This window comes from Neolamprologus multifasciatus, chromosome 14 (genome assembly GCF_963576455.1).
Source record: "Neolamprologus multifasciatus chromosome 14, fNeoMul1.2, whole genome shotgun sequence".
Classification (NCBI taxonomy): Eukaryota; Metazoa; Chordata; class Actinopteri; order Cichliformes; family Cichlidae; genus Neolamprologus; species Neolamprologus multifasciatus.
In genome coordinates, this window is record NC_140452.1 from 18,102,458 (window position 1) to 18,124,529 (window position 22,072).

General features: G+C 43.0%; 1 protein-coding gene and 1 long non-coding RNA gene across 2 annotated transcripts in view; one reads left to right on the forward strand and one right to left on the reverse strand.

The window, feature by feature from the left end:
- LOC146503888 (alpha-actinin-4-like) overlaps positions 1–22,072 on the reverse strand; it is a gene marked incomplete at its 5' end in the record, with an annotated part of 62,101 nt that overhangs the window by 30,373 nt on the left and 9,656 nt on the right. The window lies entirely within an intron of this gene.
- Positions 505–1,868, forward strand: LOC146503890 (uncharacterized). The gene is made up of 2 exons (XR_014868666.1): positions 505–595; positions 632–1,868. It is a non-coding gene; the product is annotated as an uncharacterized LOC146503890 (long non-coding RNA).

A 22,072-nucleotide genomic window follows, 5' to 3' on the forward strand; every position in this document is an offset into this window, starting at 1 on the left:
ACAATCTTTCACCACGGCACACACACACACACACACACACCTCCCAGAGGGAGACGACAAACATGTAATTGCCGTGTGCTTCTTGGCCGGCCTAATGCCCCCTCAGATATGCCATTATGTGAGTCAACAGCTCAACGCCAACTGTTTTCAACAAGCACCATCGCTCGCGTTCAGTCAGACACACAGACTCTCTGGAGGGGCCTTAATATAGCAGCTAACAGAAACAAAGGAAAGGGAGGATTAAGGAGAGGAGGTTAGGAGGGGAGGGCAGAGGAAATGGAGAGGAGGGGGGTGCAGGCAAAGATCAAAAACGGGAGGAGGAATAAAGAGGTGATAAAAATGTGGGAAAAGATGGAAAAATGTTGCTAAAAAACAGAAGAAAAACAATCTTTTATCTGATTTTGCCCACAAGAGGCTGAAACAAAACAAACAGAGCTTCAGATGGTGCCACTTTATCCATCTAGCTCCGATTTAAAAAAAAAAAAAAGCAAACAAAAAAAACCCAAAAATCAGCCTTAATTAAAAAGTAAAGTAACTTTACCATTACAGTGAGAAGCTAAATGAGGGTCACAGATGGGTGGATGTGGGATAAGAGGTTTTAAAAAAAAAAAAAAAAAAAAAAAAAAAAAAGCAATCTGGTGGGATGAAAGCGGAAGAGGACAATCAACAGATATTTATGAGAAACAAATGAATAGAAAATTAAAGGATGCAAGAAAAGCAAATAAATGAATAAAATGTTTTATTTGAAGTTTCCCCCTCCTCTTCAGGAAGCACAAAAGCCCCGCCCGGGCCTTCGTGGACCTGAGTTCTCTGCTGCCACAGGACAGGCTGAGATCATCGTCATTAACCAACCGGAGCAGACTGAGGAGACTCTCCCTCCACAGGGAAATGCACACTTACAGTTTTAATCTCTTACATGGAACGAGCATATTTCCCTGAAACAATCAGATGTGTCACGCACGCCAAGAAACAATCTACTTCAAACGAATTTTGTTTTACACCAGACGACATCTTCGATTTACAGGCCAGATTCCCCTCAGTCCTCCAGAAAGCCGTGCTGTCCACTTTAAAAAAAACACACTGCATTATTAATGACCACTTAGTCTGATTGGCTGGAAGTCTGGACGCGGGTTAACCTCATGGAAGAAAACCCAATAATAAGAAAAAGTAACAATGAGGAATTATTATTGGATCCTTTTTTTTAAAAAGGATTTTCAAAAGCTGAATTCATTTCTGCAAAGGTGCCACACAACTCCCTTCATAACGACTCTGCAGGGTCTTTGTGTGTGACCGGCTAATGTTAGCCGTCTGGCTCAGCTCGCTTTCACTAATTCAAGTCACAGGAGCAGGTCGTCTCCTCTTGTGCTTGTTCAGTTGGTGCAATTTGGAACATTTATGGAGTCATTTGACAATAATATGACCTGCTGTCACAGCTACAGTCTGTGCTACAATTCTATTATTTTATTAGTATTTATCATCCAAATCGGCATTAATTTGCAGGTGTTTTACATCTAGCTAATAAGATAACTTTCTGGCCCAAATGCAGTCAGTGGTCCAAAGAACCAACATCTGGGCAACTGAAATGCTAAGCAGAGTCCTGAGATCCACAGATTGAGTCATGCATGCTCCATCAAAAGTGTGAGTTAAAAGAGTAAGATGCTGCTCGTCTCCAAGCTGCCCTGCAAATAACATTTACCCCCCCCCCCCCCCAACAAAAGCAAACCACGTGCAAATGTCACTTCTTTGCAGCTATGTAAACAATGATGAGTAACACAGCTTGTGCTTGGCTGCAATGCAAAGTCAAACTTCACAAGTTGCATACAGCATAACATATAGCAGGGTGCAGTCAAGCTTCTGAGTATGCATCATCTGACATTCTGTTATGCAACAGTTTCTTTTACAGTAAAGGGACTTAACGTCACTCTGATCCAAACTACAATTCCAGTTTTTAAAACCTGACAGCAAAAAAAAAAAAAAAAAAAAAAAAAAAAAACAGATAAATGACGACATGTTCATTTATCTGCAGCAGGAAGTTTTCCAGCAGCTGCGTGGAGGCTTTCAGTGTTCTGCTGCTGTTTTATGAGAGGAAACTTTCAAGGTAAAGAGAAAGGAAAGGAGACAGGAAGTAAGGAAGAAAAGGGAGGGAAGGGGGCAAAGTGTCAAACGATGTGGCTATTTATTCATTTATTACGTCTCTTCCTGTCTTTGTTACTCAGAGTCCTTCCACGGGTCAGGTTGCACTCACACACAGCCTCCCCGACCTATTTTAGGATCAGTTGGGTCCCCTTACGATAACAGGGCCGCATTTTTATACACACATTGACTATGTGATAGGAACAACATTAAAACATTCATGCAATAAATAACTGTAGCTCAGGATTTTCTAGCTGGTCTCTGACTCCATGTTGTGAAAGATGTTGGTTTTATTTCTCGCTAACAGAAGGGGAAAAAAAAGGAGAAGTTGATCAATCCAGAATTTTTTATTTGCAGTCATTCCAACTGGAACCATCGTATCACTCGGCACACACATGACATAATACCACACTCCCATTTTAATGGTCTCTTGCCCACTGCGTCTGCATATTTACACATTATATGAGGCAATACTGTCCAGCTGTGTGTCAATAAAGACTGCTGGTGACTTGGGCAACGAATCACACAGGCCATCGTTGCACAAAGACATGGTGACACAGCAGCGGACTGCAAAGAGAATATGAGGCTGATGTGGTTGGCGTTTACGTTTCAGGGCTTTGGCGGACGCATTAGTCCGCCATATAAAAGTTTGGGGTCTTAAAAATGAGACTTTTTCCAAACCTCCTTTTTGTTCCGCCCACACTGCAGGAACTACAAACTACTCTGGAACCTGGTTTTTGGGGACTATTTTCTGGTCCTACTTTAGGACAGTTACACTCTGGCGCATTGGTCGAAATCGGATACTTCCAAAGACTTGATGGCCGAGTGCCAGTTTATTAATCTGACGTAACATTTAGGACCACAAATCCAGATATTAAAAACACTGCATACAGCATTCCAGCTAGGGCTGCTCAATTAATCGAATTTTAATCTCGATTACGATCTGGGCTTTCAACGATCATTAAAAATGACTGAGCCGATTATTAGCACCTCCCTCGTGCTTTACTCTCGCGCTGCTCCATGTGGCAAATCGAGCACACTTCTCTGCATTTCGAACACGCATCACAACAATTAAGAGGACCTGAGGGAAGCTCGGATTTTTAGCCATATTTTATTGGGCCAATTTTGTAACAGATATTGAATGGAAAAAAGTTTGGACTTTACCACAAAGGTTTTTCTTAACAAACAAAATTAAAGAGATTTCCTTTAAGTTGATTCATAAATTTTACCCTACCAAACAATATTTGTCCAAATTTATGGCTGAAATAAATGTAAATTGTACCTTCTGTCAAGAGCAACCTGAAACAGTTTCTCATCTGTTTTGGTCATGTAAATTTACATGTAAATTCTGGAAGGATTTCCACAAGTTTATTACTGACTCTGTTCTCCCTAATCTTCAACTATACTATAAGGATGTTATCTTTGGCTATTATAATTTTAAAGACAAGGACAATGATGCTTTCTTCTTTATAAATTTGGTTTTATTTTTGGCAAAATTTCATATACACAAAAGCAAAGTCCTCGGCAGAAAGCCTGAACTTCTTGTATTAAAAATGGAACTTGCACAATATATAAGGACAATCTCCTCATCAAAAACACTAAGGCTCTCAAGACTGTTAACATCTATAACCGATTGAAACTGCTAACTTGATTTTGGCTCTTGCAAACTTTTGTTTATTTATGTTCCCCTTAATTTATTTTATTTTTTGTACTCACTTTTGTCTCACTGTCCTTGTCACTCTCTCTGTTCCTCATTGTACTACCACAATGTCATCTTTTATGCGATCCCTGTTTTACTCGACTGTATGTCTAAAATGTGATAAATAAAGTTTAAAAAAAAAAAAAAAAGCTCGGATTTTTAAATCCCTGTAGAACCGGAACCATGTAAGCTAGCCAATATTTTTTTTTGCATATGAAACCTGAGGAGTTGTACTTACATCTTATGCCATCAGCTTGTCCTAGGTCACGGTTTCCTTCCACATATAGCTTTGCAAAAATTGCATAAAAAGCGCTTGCAGGAACAAAAACACAATATTCCAGAAACACGCTTTGCCGACCCGATCAGCTGTTCGTAACACTTCCCACATTGAAAGAGACGTCAACGCGAACTATCGCATGTCCGCCATTTCCTGCCCGAAACCGGAAGTGACGTCATTTTCGCGGAAATGAAGTTTTTTTACTTGTAGGCCTTAAAAGCCTATACTGGTGTTTTTATAAGTCATGTTTGACTTTACTGAATAGTTTCTGGGATGCTTAGAACTCGAATTGCTCTGCTGGAAATAGTTTATTTTGATGCACATGCTGTTTTCTTTGTAAATGTGCATCATAGGATTGTTTTTCGTTTTTCCTGCAGTATATAAAAATTGCTGTATCTCCAAAAAAAAAAAAAAAAACTATGAAGACACTCAAAATGAATTTCCTGTTGTTGTAAACTATTTTTTGCAATTTTTTTGTATTTAAAGTTTTGAGGGATAAATCTCTTAAATTTCTCCAAGTAGAAATATATGTAAAAAACAAAAACGATTTTCAATTTTTTTGTAGTTTATTGCACTTTTTTGCAATTAATGTAGTTACTATGGACTTAATGCATACATATTATTAAAATATGGGCTATAACAGTTGTATTGATGTATAGCAACTTGAAATGCTCCCACAAATGGCTCCACAACATGTAAAAAAATAATATAAGCTCTGGCGGACTTGGTTCTATGGTAGGTCTTAAAGGGTTAAATTAATATCGTCAAATAATCGAGATCTCAATTTCAGTGAAAATAATCGTGATTATCATTTTTGCCATAATCGAGCAGCCCTAATTCCAGCATTCATCAACATCAGCTGTGTAAGTAACAAGTAGATCTACTGAAGTCCATTAGGCCCATAAGCATCAGAGGAAACGCATCCCTTTGACTCCACATCAGTTTTTACATCATAGGAAAGTTAAGCTAAAGTCCACACCAACCTGTAGCTGCTTCACCTGGGCCACACAATTATCGCAATACTGTTACAGCAGGTGGAGCGAACATTCAATTTGAAACCGTCACAGCGTTGGGTTTAACCCGTCTTTGGTCTCAAACTCTGCTGTCAACATGAAACCCACAAGAAGCACCAAACCCTCAACGGTTAGCAGGCTGTTACATTAGTGATCGTACTGACAGTGTAAACGCACAATAGCAGAAGTTTAAAACAAAAACATTAAATATAAACGGCTTCTTTAAAAGACAGCAATTCATTTTTTTAGAGAACTTTTCTTCTTGTCTTCTAAATTTAAAACTAATAACAATCCAAAGTCTGCACCATCACTGTGGCTCTTAAAAGTCTACACCAGGGAAGAAAAAACAACTACTGGTACTTAGACGGAAACAGCTGAGTAACTTGCAGTGAAGCAATAAGCTGGTGGAGTAGTCGAGGGTAAACACCACCCAGTTTGTCAACAATAGGCATCAATGATTAACAGAAAAATGGAAAACCATTCAATTAATATCCAACTTCCATCTGGTCCAGAAAGTTACACATTATTAAGTTCCACCACGTAAGCAAGATTTTTCCAAGTTCATCCCGAGTGTCAACGGAGACGAGCTGAAGACGAGCGAGCAGAGAATCATGTTTTGTTTGTTCAAATAAACCAGTTTGTGTCAGAGACTTTAATTCTTCGGTGACAGCTCATAGCAGGAGGCGGCCGAGCGGGGCGACATCTAATGAGGCTCTTCCTGGGTTTAAATGAAGGGACGAGCGGCGACGAGAGACAAAAGGCTCCCAGAGTGGGCTTTGATCTGCTCTCCAGAACAGGAGACCAACCAAACTGGATGAACCAAGCACACAAAGCAAGAGTGTTTTATAGCAACTGAGCACACAAAGAAAGCGAACAGATTTATTTGCACCAAATGTTGTGCATTATTGCTTTCCAGATGTGTCGGACTTTTTTCCCCGTTTGCAGCAGGAGATAAAATTATCCAGATAGGAGGGGGAGGAGGAGGGGGAGGAGGGAAAAAATACATTTTTGTTGTCTCAACTTTGCGGCGCTCGCTCCAGCGACTCCACCCTCTTCAGCTGGCAAAACAAACCACAAGCATCTCTGCAAATTTGCTTTTTTTCATGCCTGAGACTGCAGAGTGGTGACAGGATGACGGGTAAAGGTAAGGAGCGGGCTGAGAGAGGCACGCTGAATCAAAGGCGACTGTCAGCTCTGCTGCACACGACAGATGTCAGGAATGCCTGCTATGTTCTTCCTCCCTCAAACTCCCTTTCTAACAAATCTTCACTCTCTCCCCGTCTCCTTCCTCCTTTCGCCATCATTCTGGTTCATGTCAGCTTGTTCCTGTACACAAAAATCACTTGACAGTGAGAAAAGCTCTTGTAATGCATCCTTAAGAAATCTCGGTTGTGCAAGTAGCTGTTTGGCAACACAGCATCGCTCAGATTTAAATGGAGGACATAAAAGTGGGCTATTAAACATGATCACATAAACAGTTCAGTCCAAACAGAGAGTCGGTGATATCTGGTAAAAGGCCGAGATGATCACAAAGTGGAGCTGGGCCTGCGGTTTCTTTACGTTCCTGTAATTATCAAAGTGAAGGACCTCTCCAACAAATCCAAACACTCCTTCACAAATACGTTAACAGAAACTCATGAATGGAAAACATGGTCAAGGCAGACCTTACAACCTAGGCGAAAAGTAACAATTTATTATCATTTTTTTTTAAATGTAACATTTTGTGTTTTTTTTATTAATGTTTTCATGATAAAAGATTCAGGCCAGTAATCAACACATTTTTTGTTATTCATCCATTCTTACAGAAAATTAAGATGTGAAACGAAACCATGGATTTCTTACAGATCTTCATAAAAAGGATAAACCCGAATGTGCAAAAGATGATCATCATCTTGAAACATTGTGCTTGTTTACACCGATTTAAGAGGACCTTCAGAGCTGCCACAACAAAATTAGAGCATCTGTGCTGAATCAACAAGCACAATGACCACAGTGCCACACACACACACACACACACACACACACACACACACACAAACACACACAATGAGTCAGAGGTTTTCTGCAGCTGAAAGGAAAAACATGGACGTGTGTGATCAGCTCACAGAAGCACTGAGGGGGAGATAAATGACATGAGACAACAATCAGATTCACAGAGAGCGACTCAGTCTTACTTGGCATCAGTATTTCCCCCTGATTCTGTGTCTGTTTTTCTCATATCACACCATCACTTCTTTTTCTCCTCAGCCAATCAGCAGCCAGCTAATCCACTTCCAGTCTTTAGAGGCGCAGCACAGGAAACGGGGGGTGGATGATGTCCATGCTAATTCTCCAGGAATGCAGCGGAAGAATCCGAGCATGCAAATGTAAAACATTAACTGGAGAGCTCGTCAAATCGAGCATCTGAAGACGCGTCCTTCTGCCCAGCTCGATGAGAAGGACGCTCGGGAAGTTGTAAAGGCCGCGATGAGTCAAAAGGAGCGGCCCGGCTCACGTAGAGAGTGAGCTCACTGAGAAAGAGGCGACTGGGCTGCATTCAACAGATCTCTGGGACACTGAATCCCAGAATCCGTTAAAGAAAGTTGACTGTGCGTGAAACCTTACAGGCTGAAAACTACAACGTGTCCAAACAAATCAACGCGAGCAAACGCTGTAGATCGATCCGAATTAAAGCTGCCATATTGTGTGATTTCCAAAAAGCAGGAGACACTCTCTGCCTCTCACCGAACACCATTCTTCACTTTTGGGAGGCCACACCTCAGGTGCGCTATAATGCTGTGCAATAACGGCAGGTGTTGCAACGACTGACATCATTTTACAATCAGGGGCGTTAAAAGACGCCCAAGAGCTGCCACCAAATGACTCAGCCAACCTCTTTATACCGCAGTGCATGACCTGAGGAAGTTTGACTTCATGATGTCAGGAAACATTTCAGAAGCGTGACACATCCAGCAAACACCTCGGCCAAAGTTTCTATAGTTTCAGTATCTTCGAGACTAAATATGCAGAGCTGAAAACGAGCACAATAGACTCAACGAGCGCTGCTTTCTTATCCTGTAGCAGATACGGATCCCATTCAGGCGCCCACTCAGACCAAGGCGGGGTTTGTGGATACACCTGAAATCTATCGTACCTCCACACGTTCAACTGGAACCTCGTGGAAAGGCGACCGAGGGGAGTTTAAACACTTTTATGCTCAAGGGAAGTGACCTTTACTCTTTCTTTCCACTAAATCTGACACTTTATATGTTCCTCCTTCAAGTTTCAAGACAAATAATGACCCTTGCACAGCGACATGCTGCTCAACTTGGCTGCAGATCAACTAAAATGATCACAAGTCAATAGAAAGGAAGGGAAAGAAGAAAGCACTCAGGCCTGTAACTGTTTAACAAAAGTTTCCTTTGACCTTGGAGTTGATTTTTTTTGTCTGTTAACGTAAACCTGTGGGTGCTCGCACCCCCCCACCCCCCATCATTTTCCACACGTCCAGCTGTTCTGCAGGAGCTGGTTGGAGCTTCCAGAGGCACAGCCGGTAGCCAAAGTGGTGTTCCCCTTCGTTCACCATTACAAAACCCGAGTGCTCTAATCACTGAATGAGCTGAGGTCATTATTATTACACACCCACTTTTCTCTTTGTGTGTCTGTGTGTTTTTACACAGTCCAAAATCAGGGGTTTGGCAGGCCTGACAGCAGTTGGCAGGGCGAAGCGTCAGCTGTTTGTGTCGGCCTTTTATTAAAACCGCTGGCTGAATCTTTCCAGAGCCCCTCTGACAGTTCTGCGGTTCTGTTGTTGATCAGTTCAGGCAGCAGGAAACTGAATCAGTCCACCAAACATGGCTTTGTTAGAAAGCATGCTGCACAGCCAAACTTACTCAGGTGTCAGTTTCTCCACATTTACAGTTTTGGAACATGTAAATGAGAAAATTAATCAGGCTAATAGTTAAAAAAAAATGTGGCTTCAAAGCAAAGAAAAAGCATTTTCTGAAAATCTATCTGCAGTTGTTACTCAGGAGGCATTAGGCAGGCACTAATGGATGAGACCACACGTCTCACTCACATCGAGTCAGTGTGGATCATATCATCAGCAAATACCAAATAATTGTAGGAAAACTCATTTGGGTTTTTACTAACGTGATGAGCCTCCTGGCTCTTACTGCCTGAAAGCTGAATTTCTAGGAACACACAGAAGTTATTTATTGTTTATATCTACAAGAGAAGGTGACTAATAGCCCATAATACTAGGTGTGTACCTATGAATCTGTGAGTAACTATAATGTGCCCGCTCTTACAGCAGTGATAGGGAATGATGATGATCTGCCGGTTCATATAGCAGCGTTTACATTTGTACAACCACTCAGAGCAGCTTGGACGAGCACATAAGGAGTGTTCCCACATGGATGTGCAGCCAGGCACTGTTCTGCATGCAGTGCTCTTTATTGAAAGGTGTGCATTCACTGGTCAAAGTTTGCAACATTTGTCTGTCTGTCACACTAGCAGCTATATTTTTTTGGAACTTGTCACACCTCTGACCACACATAACACCAAATTCTTCCTCATGCATCAACACTCTTCCTCCTATTAGCCAAACAATTAGTTGGCAGCCCGCCCCGCCATGTAGCCAAAGACAGCAACCACAATGACTACGACCATCGTGAGTGCAAACACCTTCATTACCTGAAGGCACGAAAAGTACTCAGAAGCAAAAGTTAGGGAGTGCATGATTCAAAGCCCAGTGTTTGAATTATTGATATTTATTTATCCATCTTTTATCCAATTTAGGGTTGCTGGGTGGGGGCGGCTGCATGTCTGCATGTCTCAGGACTGCGAGAGGAAGTGACAGACACAGGAAGCGCATGCAGGGAGAACAGTCCCAGGTGGATTCAAACCCAGGACCTTCTTGCTGTGCAGCAACAGTACATATATACATGATATATACATGGAGCAATCATCTGCTGCCTTTCCAGGCAGTTCCTCGTGTCGTAGACTGACTCCAGCTCCACCGATGAATTGTAGGTCGCGACATAAACCAGCTTGTCAGGTGGAGAAACAGTCTGCAGAGCTGCTGAATGATATTCAACAATCATTGACGAGTTTAAAATCATCTTAAGAGTCTTAAAATATATATTTAATTAGCTGTTAATGTACCTCAGCAGCTCATCCGAGTAAGTACGGGGCTGTGTGGGGAAACACTGAGTAACCAACAGCTTATTTCTCACTTGAAAAAAGTTGACCAACATTGGTTGCATTAACGAGCGCGCAATCAGTCTTGTTTTTCTCTTCACACCACAGAACCTGCAGTGTAATTGTAACAATGACTGAAAAAGACAACCTGAAACCAGCTGAAGCCTGTTAGAGGAAGTTATTGGTCAGAGAAGAGAAATAATATTTGTGAGAACCAAACTTCACCTTCCTGCTTTTAGAGCTCTTGGTAATGAACATCAGCAGCAAAATAAAAAACACAATTATGCCATCACAGTTATCTCACACTTCAGTTTTATTTGACACATGTGAAATGAGTAAGCACTAAACTCTGTGACAAGACAGTGACTCAGTGCTGATGTTATTTTAATCATTAAGGCAGAAAAAACTACAAAGCAGTCAGCTCCCTCGATCAGCTACAATCAGACAATGGAGCAATAAAGCTGAGGTCGTGGCAGGATAACCGCCCGGGACGTTGAGCAAACGGGGAGCAGAGCGATGAGCAAAGAAGGGAAATGATGGTGTGTGTGAGGAAAGTCTGCAGACGCTTGATGTCAGAGTGTAATCTGTGCATGTGTGGTATGAGAAGCATGGCATTTCCACACCTATAAATCTTCATAGTTAGCATTTTTATGTTGCTCGTGTGCTGCTGATCTCATCCAAAGACAACTCGGTGACGGCAGCCTTCACCTAAACACACACAAACACACCTCAGACAGACAGACAACGAACAGAAACGCAAATATTTCTTCTAGCAACAGAAGAAAATATTAAAAGGTGAATCATGTAGCTTGATAGAGATGAAGGACGAATAAAGGAACTCGTGTGTGTGTGTGTGTGTGTGTGTGTGAGAGAGAGAGAGAGAATGTGGCCAAACAGGAGTTTGAGGCCAGCCCAGTTGCCCAGCAGCAGACAGCATTGTCACACTAAAATGCTCTTCCTGCCCCCCCTCCTCCTCCTCACTACATGCTGTGCGCTTTTACCTTATAAGGAAACGCATTTAACTGCCTGTCACCACGACAATGGTGATGTAAGAGGGCAGCAAGGTGCACCCCCCGCCGACACTCGCAGGCAAAGAATGGACCTGCATGAAGAGATTTAAAATAAATAATCACACACAGGCGTGCACTTTCCATTTGCAGCTACCTGTGTGTGTGTGTGTGTGTGTGTGTGTGTGTGTGTGTGTGTGTGTTCGTTCGACTGCAGGAATGTGAAACATGGAGCCACAGTCCACCTTCTTGTCTCCTCCCTTTACTTCCTAAGAAGCAACAGAAACAAACAGAAGATAACGAGCAGAAAGACGGGTGCTTAAAGCCGCAGGACGAGAACGAGTTTGGTTGGAGACGTTAAAAAGTTTGCTCCCAACATCCTACCAGTGACAGCAGACCTGGGTCAACGAGCATGGGTGGCTAAGGGAGTGCACACATGTCCTTAAATAGCTTCGACTCCCACGAACGTTCCTGAGTTTAATATTTAACTTCTTGTTCACTTTTTTTGCTCCTCTGTTAGTTTCAATAAACCTCATCATGAAGAAACACTGAGCTTAGAAAGGAGATTTCTGACTAATATGGCCGTCAACTGAACAAAAGAAAAAGCTGGTTACTTGTTAACAAAACAGGGAACACACTCACACTGTCAAACCTGAGCACAATCTAAAGGAAGCGATTAAACGCTGTCCTTACAAACATCTGGCTCTCTTAATCAAAGCTAACGTGACAGTGTGTGTCATTAGCACCGCTAGCAGCAGCGGCCTTGTTTCTTGGGAGGCTGATGTTCACACACCGGTGGGAAATGTGATGATGTGTGGCGGCTGAATGCAAACTTTAAATGTGTCGTGGGCTGTGTTAATCTCTGGCATCCAGTCAGTCAGTGACCGACATCACTCTAATGACAGTTCTTTGTCTTCTTTCTACAGCGGCGCAGAGTGGAAGCTCTGGTGTGGTTTAATCACTAACGCCATCTCACTGCCGCTGATAGAGTTCAGCTGTGTTACTGCAGCAGGCAGGAAAAAGGATGTGACAGCTACTGATAACTTAATAACTTTAGCATTAACAAAGGAAGTGACGGTACCAAAGATGCAGCAAATACTGGAGCTGAAACCAACACATGGATCATTTGTTGTAAGAGCCATTTAGTGTTTGTGTGTATATAATAAAGTGAACTCTGACCAAACTGAAACCAAACAGAACAGCTCAAAGTTAAAAAAGAGACGAAGAATGGAAACGTAGATTTGGGAGGTTGTTCTATAAGAAAAACCAAAATAAAACAGGAAATTCATTTTAATAAATTCAGAAAGAAAGTTAAATAAAAATCAGATATCAAAATGTTCAACATGAGATGAGTTATTTTTATGCACCATCCCCACAGACTGTAGGAACTTCCTGATGCTGGGCTCAGAGGGTCCAAACTCTGCACCCAGAGCAGCACATTGTTTGTTCCTCCGAGTTTCCGCTTGTTGATGACCCTACAAACCACCCACGTACACACACCCACACAGTCCCGCTCAGTCACACATTCCTGAGCTCACCCTGCCCTTTATAGCTTTGTGAATCACCAGCACTGTGACTCTGACACACACACACACACTAAGCTGATCCTGAGGCAAATCAGCATGTAAATGGACATTACTGTAAGGAGCCTTTGATCAGAAACGCTTTAACTCGGACATTAAACAAATATGTTCGTCTGCCTTCTTTCATCTGCCTTTGAGTGATGCTGAAAACGAGTCTGTGCATCTGTTGCTTCTGGGCTCCCAGAAAAGCCTTCAGCTGAGCATCAAAGGTGCTAACAGGGACTAGAAGGAGCGGCCATATTGCTTCCACAGCAATACAAAGTCCCGAACGATCAGGCTTCTTCACGAGGTGACCTGAAACATCCCACAGTTCTGCTCCAAGGGTTTGATTTTGCTATAAAAATAAAACTATACACACAATTTAATTCGATCAGTCTCCACGTCAGACACAGAGGCAGGTTAAGAGACAACTGTGTGTGCAACCAGCAGTTAACTTGATAATTACCTGTATTAACCGATTCATTTAAATCTAGAAACTATTGTGAGAGCAAGTTCGGCTCCTCCTTCTCTGGATTTATGTCTTTGCCCAGTTCAACATCTTATAAACCCAAAATGGTTGCACGGTGGTGATCATGAATCCACACACACTCCTCCCACACTAACCTAAAACCTTAAGTTGATTTAATGCAGTGATCCTCATGCCCCAGATACACTCGTGAGGCTGAGCTCTTAAAACACACCAGCACAGTAGACGCAGCACCCCCCTCCGAGCCCCTCAGGGTGCAGGGCTCAGTCAAGGCAGCTACCACTGTGCACAGGTCGGGTCTGTTGGGAGGGGGCTCCAAAAACTCAATGTAATCCTTTTAAAATGACTTTCATAATACAGCATCCCCCACTTGTCCTGCAGCTATGGAGCAGCCAGGATGTGCAGACAGTGAATCAGTGACAGTCTGATCCTCTCGACCACTTTCTCTGTCTGCAGACAAAAGCTGCTTGATTAGAACTGTGTACAAAATCAACGCTCGCTCATTCAAATTAGGATTATGTTGTATGCAAAAATCAGATGCCTCTTTTAAAACAAACTCAGCTTTTAGAAAACGCGTTTGAGTCAAATCTGTTGACAGTGGATTATTCTGTGGAGCCGGACACGAGCGACAGCCTTCTGAAAAATGAATGATGTGCCAGAAACTGCAGTTCCTCTACTGTCCACTTGAGTCAGTCCCCACAGACTCCCGTATTAAAACTTTACGGTGAAAATAAACACATTTACAGCCTGCTACAACAGCCCGGTTTGGTTTCTATGGAGACCATCTTCCTAACAACAGTCAGCTGTTTAACTAGAATTAAAACTAAAAGATTATTATGGATGTAGTTGCTTTGACTGAGAGGTGGTGCTGATAAGGCTGCTGGACATCTGCTAGGCTTCATCTTGGCAACTTCAAAGCACTGAGGCTGTGTTTGTGGTGCTGGAGCCTTTGGAAACATGCAGTGAAACAAACGATACGCCTGGAAGAAGCTGTTGCTTCTGATTTGGTGACTGAAGCTCTATGATTTTAATTTTATGCAGCACAAACTAGTGGGTGTCTGTGTCTGTGGATGCAGCTTTCCAGCATTAGCTGATCATCTAAATGTGATCACGTCTGGCTTTATCAACACATACGCTGCTGAAAATCACAGCATCAAAAGAATAATAATAAAAAAACAAAAACAAAATCACAGTTCAAAACTTTCATATAGCCTCCATGGCCAGATCCTTCAGTTACACTCAGACATTCAAACTGTAACATCTCTTTAGCCTGCGGGGGAAATAGTATTTAAAATGCATTTTCTGGTATCACGGCGTTCATATCGAAGCTCCGAGCAGGATGCTGCGATGGTGCTGCACGTCCAAGCTGCCTGGGATGAAAACGCTAGAAGAGCCAGATGCTGAACTTCCTCTTGAACGTTTGCACCTCAGCTGTGTTAGCGTTTATCTGGTTTCCTCCGCTTCACTTGTAAGAATTAAGCCTTGCGTCTCTGTGGCTTCTCAGATTTGACCTTTGACACAGATCAAAAATAATCACATCTAAATTTTTGTACTTATGGGCGGCTGCAGCTGAAATCATCATTTACTCTTAATGTTGCCATATTTCATGGATTGTTTAGGTCTGCAACATTTACTTGTACAGTAATGAAGTCTGAGTGTGTGGGAGGCTGAAGGTGAGAAAGCTGTTTGTAAGATGATGTAAGATTTTTATACTCGAGGTTTTTTTAGCCTTCGTGCCCCCTTTGGGAGTGAGATGCTGCTGGTGCAGACTAAGTGGCATCACAGCTGCTGATAAGCTAGTTTCTTTAAAACCTGTTATAAAATTCAATAAAGAAATCCTGACACATACTTTGGTCATGCAGTTTACCACGGTCGCCATATTAGCACCACAGCTCTGCTTAAGGGCTGTTGCTAAGCAACACAAGAGTACAGCATCTTATTTTTAGAAGGTTTAAAACGCATCTCAGGACCTGATGTCCAAAGAAAAACTATTCTGCTCTTTAAATATCTGCACTTCTGTCCTCCTGTCGTTTTACAAAGCAGAACATCTGGAAATGTGCACCGCTCCGTGTTTGCATGGCTGCCAGACTGAAAGTAAAAATAACGCTTCAGCTTCAGAAAGGCGCTAAAATGTCAGCAGAGAAGCTGTGATACTGCGGTCGTGAGTTCAGCAGGAAATGCTGCGGCTTAAGAATCGAGCCCTCGTGTCTCCACAGCTCTCACACACACACACACCAGATATAAAGCTATGCCACTATGAAGCTACTCCAGAGTATCCTGATGTGTGTTAACTGCACGAGCATGCTGCTGTGTGCTCCCACAGCACTGAGACTCAGAGGAGAGCCAACAGAGGGATCTTTGTTATGGGGGAACGGTAGCTAAAATAATCCCCTGCAGGCCAGCTTTGATTGGATCAGACAGGATAGTAAGCTCGTGGCCGATGGCGCAGAGGACTTCCCTGACCCACATTGAGACCAGCGGTGAGTGGTGTGACTGTGCACTGCAGCAGCTGGATTCATATGTTAACTGACAGCTGAAAATACTTTAAGAACAGAAAGTGATGAGAAAAAGACGGCCCCCTGCTGATTTAGCGTCGCTCTAACTACTTAATTGGTTCTGTTTTCTGCATGTAATAATTGTAAGCGTGCATGAAGACAAGTGTGCGTTATTCACAAACGTTTTAACACTGCTAATGTGACAGCTCAGATAAAAACTGGAGGCCAATTATTCCCTGTTGTGTGCTTTCATTCAGCGTACAGTCGGCCTGATCTGCAGGCATTCCCTCCGCTCTTTGCCCGCCATCTGGTCCATTAACACAGGGGTGACACACAGACGCAGTATCTGTCTGTCTGTCTCTCTGGCCTGACTCAGAGGACTCGTCTGACTGTTTGTGTGTGCGGTGACTTTATATTTAAAAACCACACAAACCTCAGAGCCTTTCTTCCCCTTTATTCACTACTACGACTGCCGAGAGGTGAACTCGGAGCTGCAGTTCCATCGTCTTTGCTCTTTACAGCTGAGGCCTTTACATCAATAAATGCATTTTTAAGTTCAATGAACAGATTATTTCTCCATGCTTATGCTATTAAAATGAGACTTGGACTCTAGAGTAGCTTTGCATGATTCACAGATCAAAATAATCCTCATTTAGAACTCCAGTCTGAAATGAGGCATCTTAACTCCTTGTCTTTCAAGCAGGCTTCTTTCTGATTGGCTGTCCATCATAAAAAGGTTTAAACAGGTGGGTGGGGTTTTAAGACGGCCTGAGATGACCATATAAGGATTTTCTGCAGTCTGTGACATCAGATGAAACTGACTGAAGTCTCACTATTTAATACGAGCATCGTCACCACAGAAACTGAGGAAAAAGACCATTTCTGAGCACAGGTTGGGTCATATCGGACTGAAAAAAATTAATATTTCTTTCCAAAAATTGTCTTTATTAAGTTGCAGCAGAAAAAGTAAAGCAAAGAAGATTTCAACTGTTTCGCACTTTTCAGTTCAGGCCCTGAGGCCCAAAGCAGCAGCATGTTTGGAGCCTCGACTTCTCAGCTGCATAAACTGACAATGAACCTGCAGTAGATGTTTATCAGCCATCTGTCTTTAGCTCTCTGCATTTCGCTGCCTGCGAGCCTAAATCCAGTCTTACACCAACAGGCTGACATAATCCTTTAAAATACATGTTTTCCTGCTTCCATCTTCATTTCTGCTCCTGTTCTCTGCAGAACAATCAGGAACCAATTTAAAGTCTTCATCTCAGTTAAACCCCACTGCACAGACCACTTTTTTTCTTTCCATTCATCCAAAGCTTTAGGCTCGGATTCTCGGCGGGACCCTCCTCATGAACAGCCTGAAGCTACGATCAGGCCCCGGGCTGGTCTTGAAGATGCCTGAGCAAAAGCATACCCCCACACTGCCCACTGCTACAATCACATCCATGCAAAATAACACATTTAGAGGAGCCGTTGGCCAAAAGGCCTAAAAATAGCAGCAACGTCTCTCCTTTTGTCTGATTCTGTTGCCTTAACGACACTGGCTAAGACAGAAGGGGAAAAAAGAAATAAATTCAGAGAATCACAGTGCAGAGGAAAAGTGCTGTGGGATTATCAGGGGAACCGAGCACCCGCGCTTTAAATGAGCACACCACAACCTGAAGGCCAGGCGCAATCAGTAAATATTTAATGCGCCTTTTATGTGCCCTGAAACCAACACAGGCTCCACTGATACCCCGCTGAAAGGTTTCTGCTTCAGGTGTACAAGCAGTCCCAAATTTACCTTAAAATTCTGCGCCAAGCATAACAAAGGCCTGACAGTCATTTCCATGTGCCTGTCTAATCGCTATGCATTCGCTACAACAAGAAATTAAAAATGCTATATGGATGCTTTACGTGAGTCTGGGTGGACTGGCAGCAGAAAAATGATACTGATCCCAGCAGAGTCAACTCTTTGTACATTTCTTGGAAAGCAAGACACTTCTGTGTGTGTGTGTGTGTGTGTGTGTGTGTGTCCCTGCAGGGTTCTCCTCTTCACCTCTTCGCCCAGTGCCCCAGTTTGAAAGCTGTTAAATAAAACAACAGGAGCTCTTGGAGGAAATCGGAGACAGGCGCGCAGGAAACAAACACGCGCATGCACAATTAGATCGAATCATGCTCTGTTTGCCTCATCATCACTCCTCTTACTGAGTTTTTAAAGTCGTAGATTGAGGCACTGGTCGACACCACAACAAAGACTAACCGATGTCTGCAGAGCTTCATCGGGTGATTCCCCATCAGGGTCGAGTTCGGTTCAAAGTTTCCACAAAAAAAAAAAAAAAAAGGCAACAAATACAAGAAAACATCCATGATTCAGTTCACTCATCACTGATTAGGATGCCTCAGCTGTATTAATGACTCTTTTTACCATTTCAGTTTTTCATATTTGACAATCTACTCACTACAACTAACCAGACTAGTGCCGAGCCTTCCTTGTGCTTCCATAATGGGACTCTAACAGAGCGTGGCGCAGGTGTGTCACTAAGATCAACGAGATCAAGACAACTCTAGCCCACAATCTCTCAGGTAGCCGAGCAGCACTGACCGATGTTGGCGAGGACAACAAAGTATCAAAGTAAACAATTTTTCAGCTGCCCATCTCATCCAGCTGAACAGTGCTTAGTTTAGGCAAATCTCTGGATGCTTTATTGTCATTCATGTCCAGGTGACAGCAGCGGTTTCTTTAAAGTTGGTCTAATTGTGTCAGAGCTCTGCAGCCGTCAGACTGTGAGGCAGTGGAAACTCCAAATCCAGCTAAACATGCTATCCAGATGTGTGTCTAAGACCCAGATGTAGCACGAGGCTTTACCATCCCAGCTCGCCTTCTGTTACTACACTAGTACTATGTGTGTTTGTGTGCGTTTTCTTATCTCGCTCACACACCCATACCGGAGGGAGAAGAACCTGTTTAGGTGTGGCTAAACATTCAGCTCTCCGTCAGGTATTATTCTACAGAACAAAAATATTATTGGAAGACCTGCTTTCTCTTTAAGGTTATGACCTGAAAGCAGCAGATGATCAGCTGTGCACAGCTGCTCTAGTTCAAGTCCCCGTAAAATCCATCTGAGCGTAAACAAAGGTGATTGGAGCAGTTTAAAACGTATTTGTTAGCATTCTTTCTCATTTAAAACACCCTCGTTCATATTCGTTCAACCTAAAAATCACAGCCAATCTGGACTATCATGTGCCTATTAATCCCTCTCCCCACCTATCTGTCAGATTTGGGTATAAGCTTGTCATCCGAGCCTGGATGTAATCTCTGAGCAGGCAGCAGCAGCTGCAAACAGATGTTGCCATACGACCACACCGGCCTCCAGGAGACGACCTGAAAAATACAAATTTAACCCATTTCCATACAAACATTGTGGACAATTTCAGGAGAATCTGGCTCGCATACTCTGCATAGTTTTCCCTTCTCACATGCAGTGAACAGCAGGTAATAATCTGCTTTAAACAGTCACATTACTGGAAACTCTCCACCCAGCTCAGGTGAGTGAATGCTTGGAAAGAACACGAAGGAAGTCACCCAGTCGTTGACTTTCTGTACTGGGACCTAACCTCTGCTCTGACATTTGCACTTCCACGGGCACCTCAGTCAGGAAATGTGTAGAAGAGTTCAGAGCTGCAGTGCAAGTGCGAAAACTGCTTCAGCCAACACGTATGTCTGCAAGTGCTGACACGCTGAGATCTGATCTGCACTGAAATATCACCCATTTCACAAGAATCACACCTACTCTTTAAAAACAACCTGCTAATTTGAGTCACGGGCAGGTGAGCAACACATCTCACCGATAAACAGACAAATAAAAATAAGGCTGTTTTTTAGCTGAGGACACATCTGTAGTCCCTGCGATGTCAGGTTTGCTGAAATAAACTAATAGGAAGAAAAAGGAGGAAGCTTTTAAAGCATATTTGTTTAGTTCTGCAATTCTTTGCACTGACAAAGCAACACCACTACACATGCATTGTTTCACACTGAAAATAGCACCTTAAAAGTGCCTCTTAAGACACATCCAACTATAGCCTCCAACGTAAGAAACAAAACCACGCGTCGGCCGCGCCGTGGCTGCAGAAGGCCGTCTGAAATAGCAACAGTGAGAACAAGGTTTTGCTTCATGCTCTTCAATTTCTTTTATCAAATTTTCATCAAATTCCGACTCTCTCGCTCCCTCACCGGTGCAGGATGATGGCAGAGCTCTGAAGTGCTGTTTCCAAAAATAAAGAGGCTGCAGAGCGCTGTGCAGCCTCGCAGATACGGCAGCGTATGACTGCTTTCTGCACTCTGCAGCCATGGAGACAGGCGAGAGATGCAGGAGCAAGGACAGGTATTGGAAGATACATTTTCAGGGTCACCCAGCACCAACTTACTTGATCCTGCTGCTGTTTTGGTGATGCATGTTTGGTTTTTTCTTATTAACTGCTGGCTTGACTGCAGATTTTGTCTGATGCCGAATCTCAATCAAGCGCATTCAGAAGTGATGTGAGCTAAGATTACTGTGATCTTGAACACAGATGCAGTGTTCAAGAAACTTTTTCCAACACCACACTGTTCTCGGTTTGTTCCTCAGTTCATGCCCCCGGTTCCTGAACGCACCATGGACAATGCAGAGTGACTTAAACGCCGCTGTGCAGTGGGGGCGAGCACATCAGGAACTAGTGTTTAACTGTGCAGTGTTTACCAGCAGCCTCAAACAGACGAGCCCACAGCTATGGGGCTCTGCTGGTAATGGGGGGGGAAACCTCACTTTTTAACTGCTCCCAACCCCCTGCACCAAGACCCACAATATAATGATGCCCCCACCCTTCACATACACACACCTAAACACACATCCCTTTCTTCTGCTGCTTTCCTCCAAACAACCCCCCCCCCCCGCCGCCCCTTCCACCAGGTCTGCATTAGAACACACACATTGAAACAGAGGAAAGGCACATTCACAGTTACTCTGTGCAAAACTTATGACATGACATGAGGAGTGACGCCCCTAAACCAAGGATCCGCTCAACATGAACCCCATTCATCAAAAATCATAAATTAATTGTTGCAGAATTGTTATTTGTACAAAAAGAACACGACTCATTTTGGTCGTGTCCCACCGTCAAATCACCATCATCGACTGCAGATGATGAAATTAAGTGGGTTATGTGCATCTACATCACGTTCATCAGACTGCAGAGAAAAAGGAGGACCACCAGCAGCTGTAGTCCAAGATGGTGGAGTCTTAGTTCATCCACAGGACTGGAGACTTGAGATCGATTATCTTTAACAGTTTGGTTCACTAACAAAAAGTTAAAAATCTAATTAAATCCACAGCCCTAATCAAAGTACTTCCCCAAAACAAATGTTCCAACTGGGAAACTGGGTAGTATTTAATAATTCCACCATTTACATGCCCACAAGCTCAGTGATCTCCACCACTGTGGCTTTTCAGTTCCACTCTTTACTCAACTGAACTTTAGTCTTGCGAAATGAAACATTTAAGAGTGTTTTGACTAGACACCAACTGTCAGAAGCTAAATGAGCATAGGTCACATCGCAAGACCGTTGACATTTCTAGCACACATTTGGTTTGGGTTTCAGAAAGTCACACTCCGATCACAGCCTGAAGTTTCCATTAACTGATTCATTTAAAAAGGAAGAAAACAATACTAGCACCCAAAGCTGAGGGGGGATCGTCAAATACAGAACTGAAACAGCAAGGCTGAAATCTGCAGAGGTTATGCATGTGCTCTTGCTAAGTGGCTAAACAGCACCTCGTAGCTATCAGATTGTACTGCAGAGAAAACTCTACCATGATGCAAAGCATTAGATTTGATTAGATGTCAATAGAAATATTGGACCTTGAGCTGCTAACAGCTTAACACAACGGAAAGTGGATAAAAGAACTTGCAGAGAACCAGTGCGTTCCCCTCAAATCCCATTGTCGAGGATGCACTTAAGGGGGTCCTAAACTCCGAGTTAAAGACTATCAACATGCAAACTGGCAGGAAACCAAACGGAAATTCTTAGTCTCCATTGTTGCCAATTTCAATTCATCACTGGGAAATGCTATTTACTAATCCTCATAACTATGCGCAATAGCCAAGAAGCAAGCTTGTGAACAGCCACAATTAGTAAGAGATCCGAGGTTATGTCAGCCAGAAACTGAACCGTGGAGATTTGTGGTCTCCACGACATTCAGACA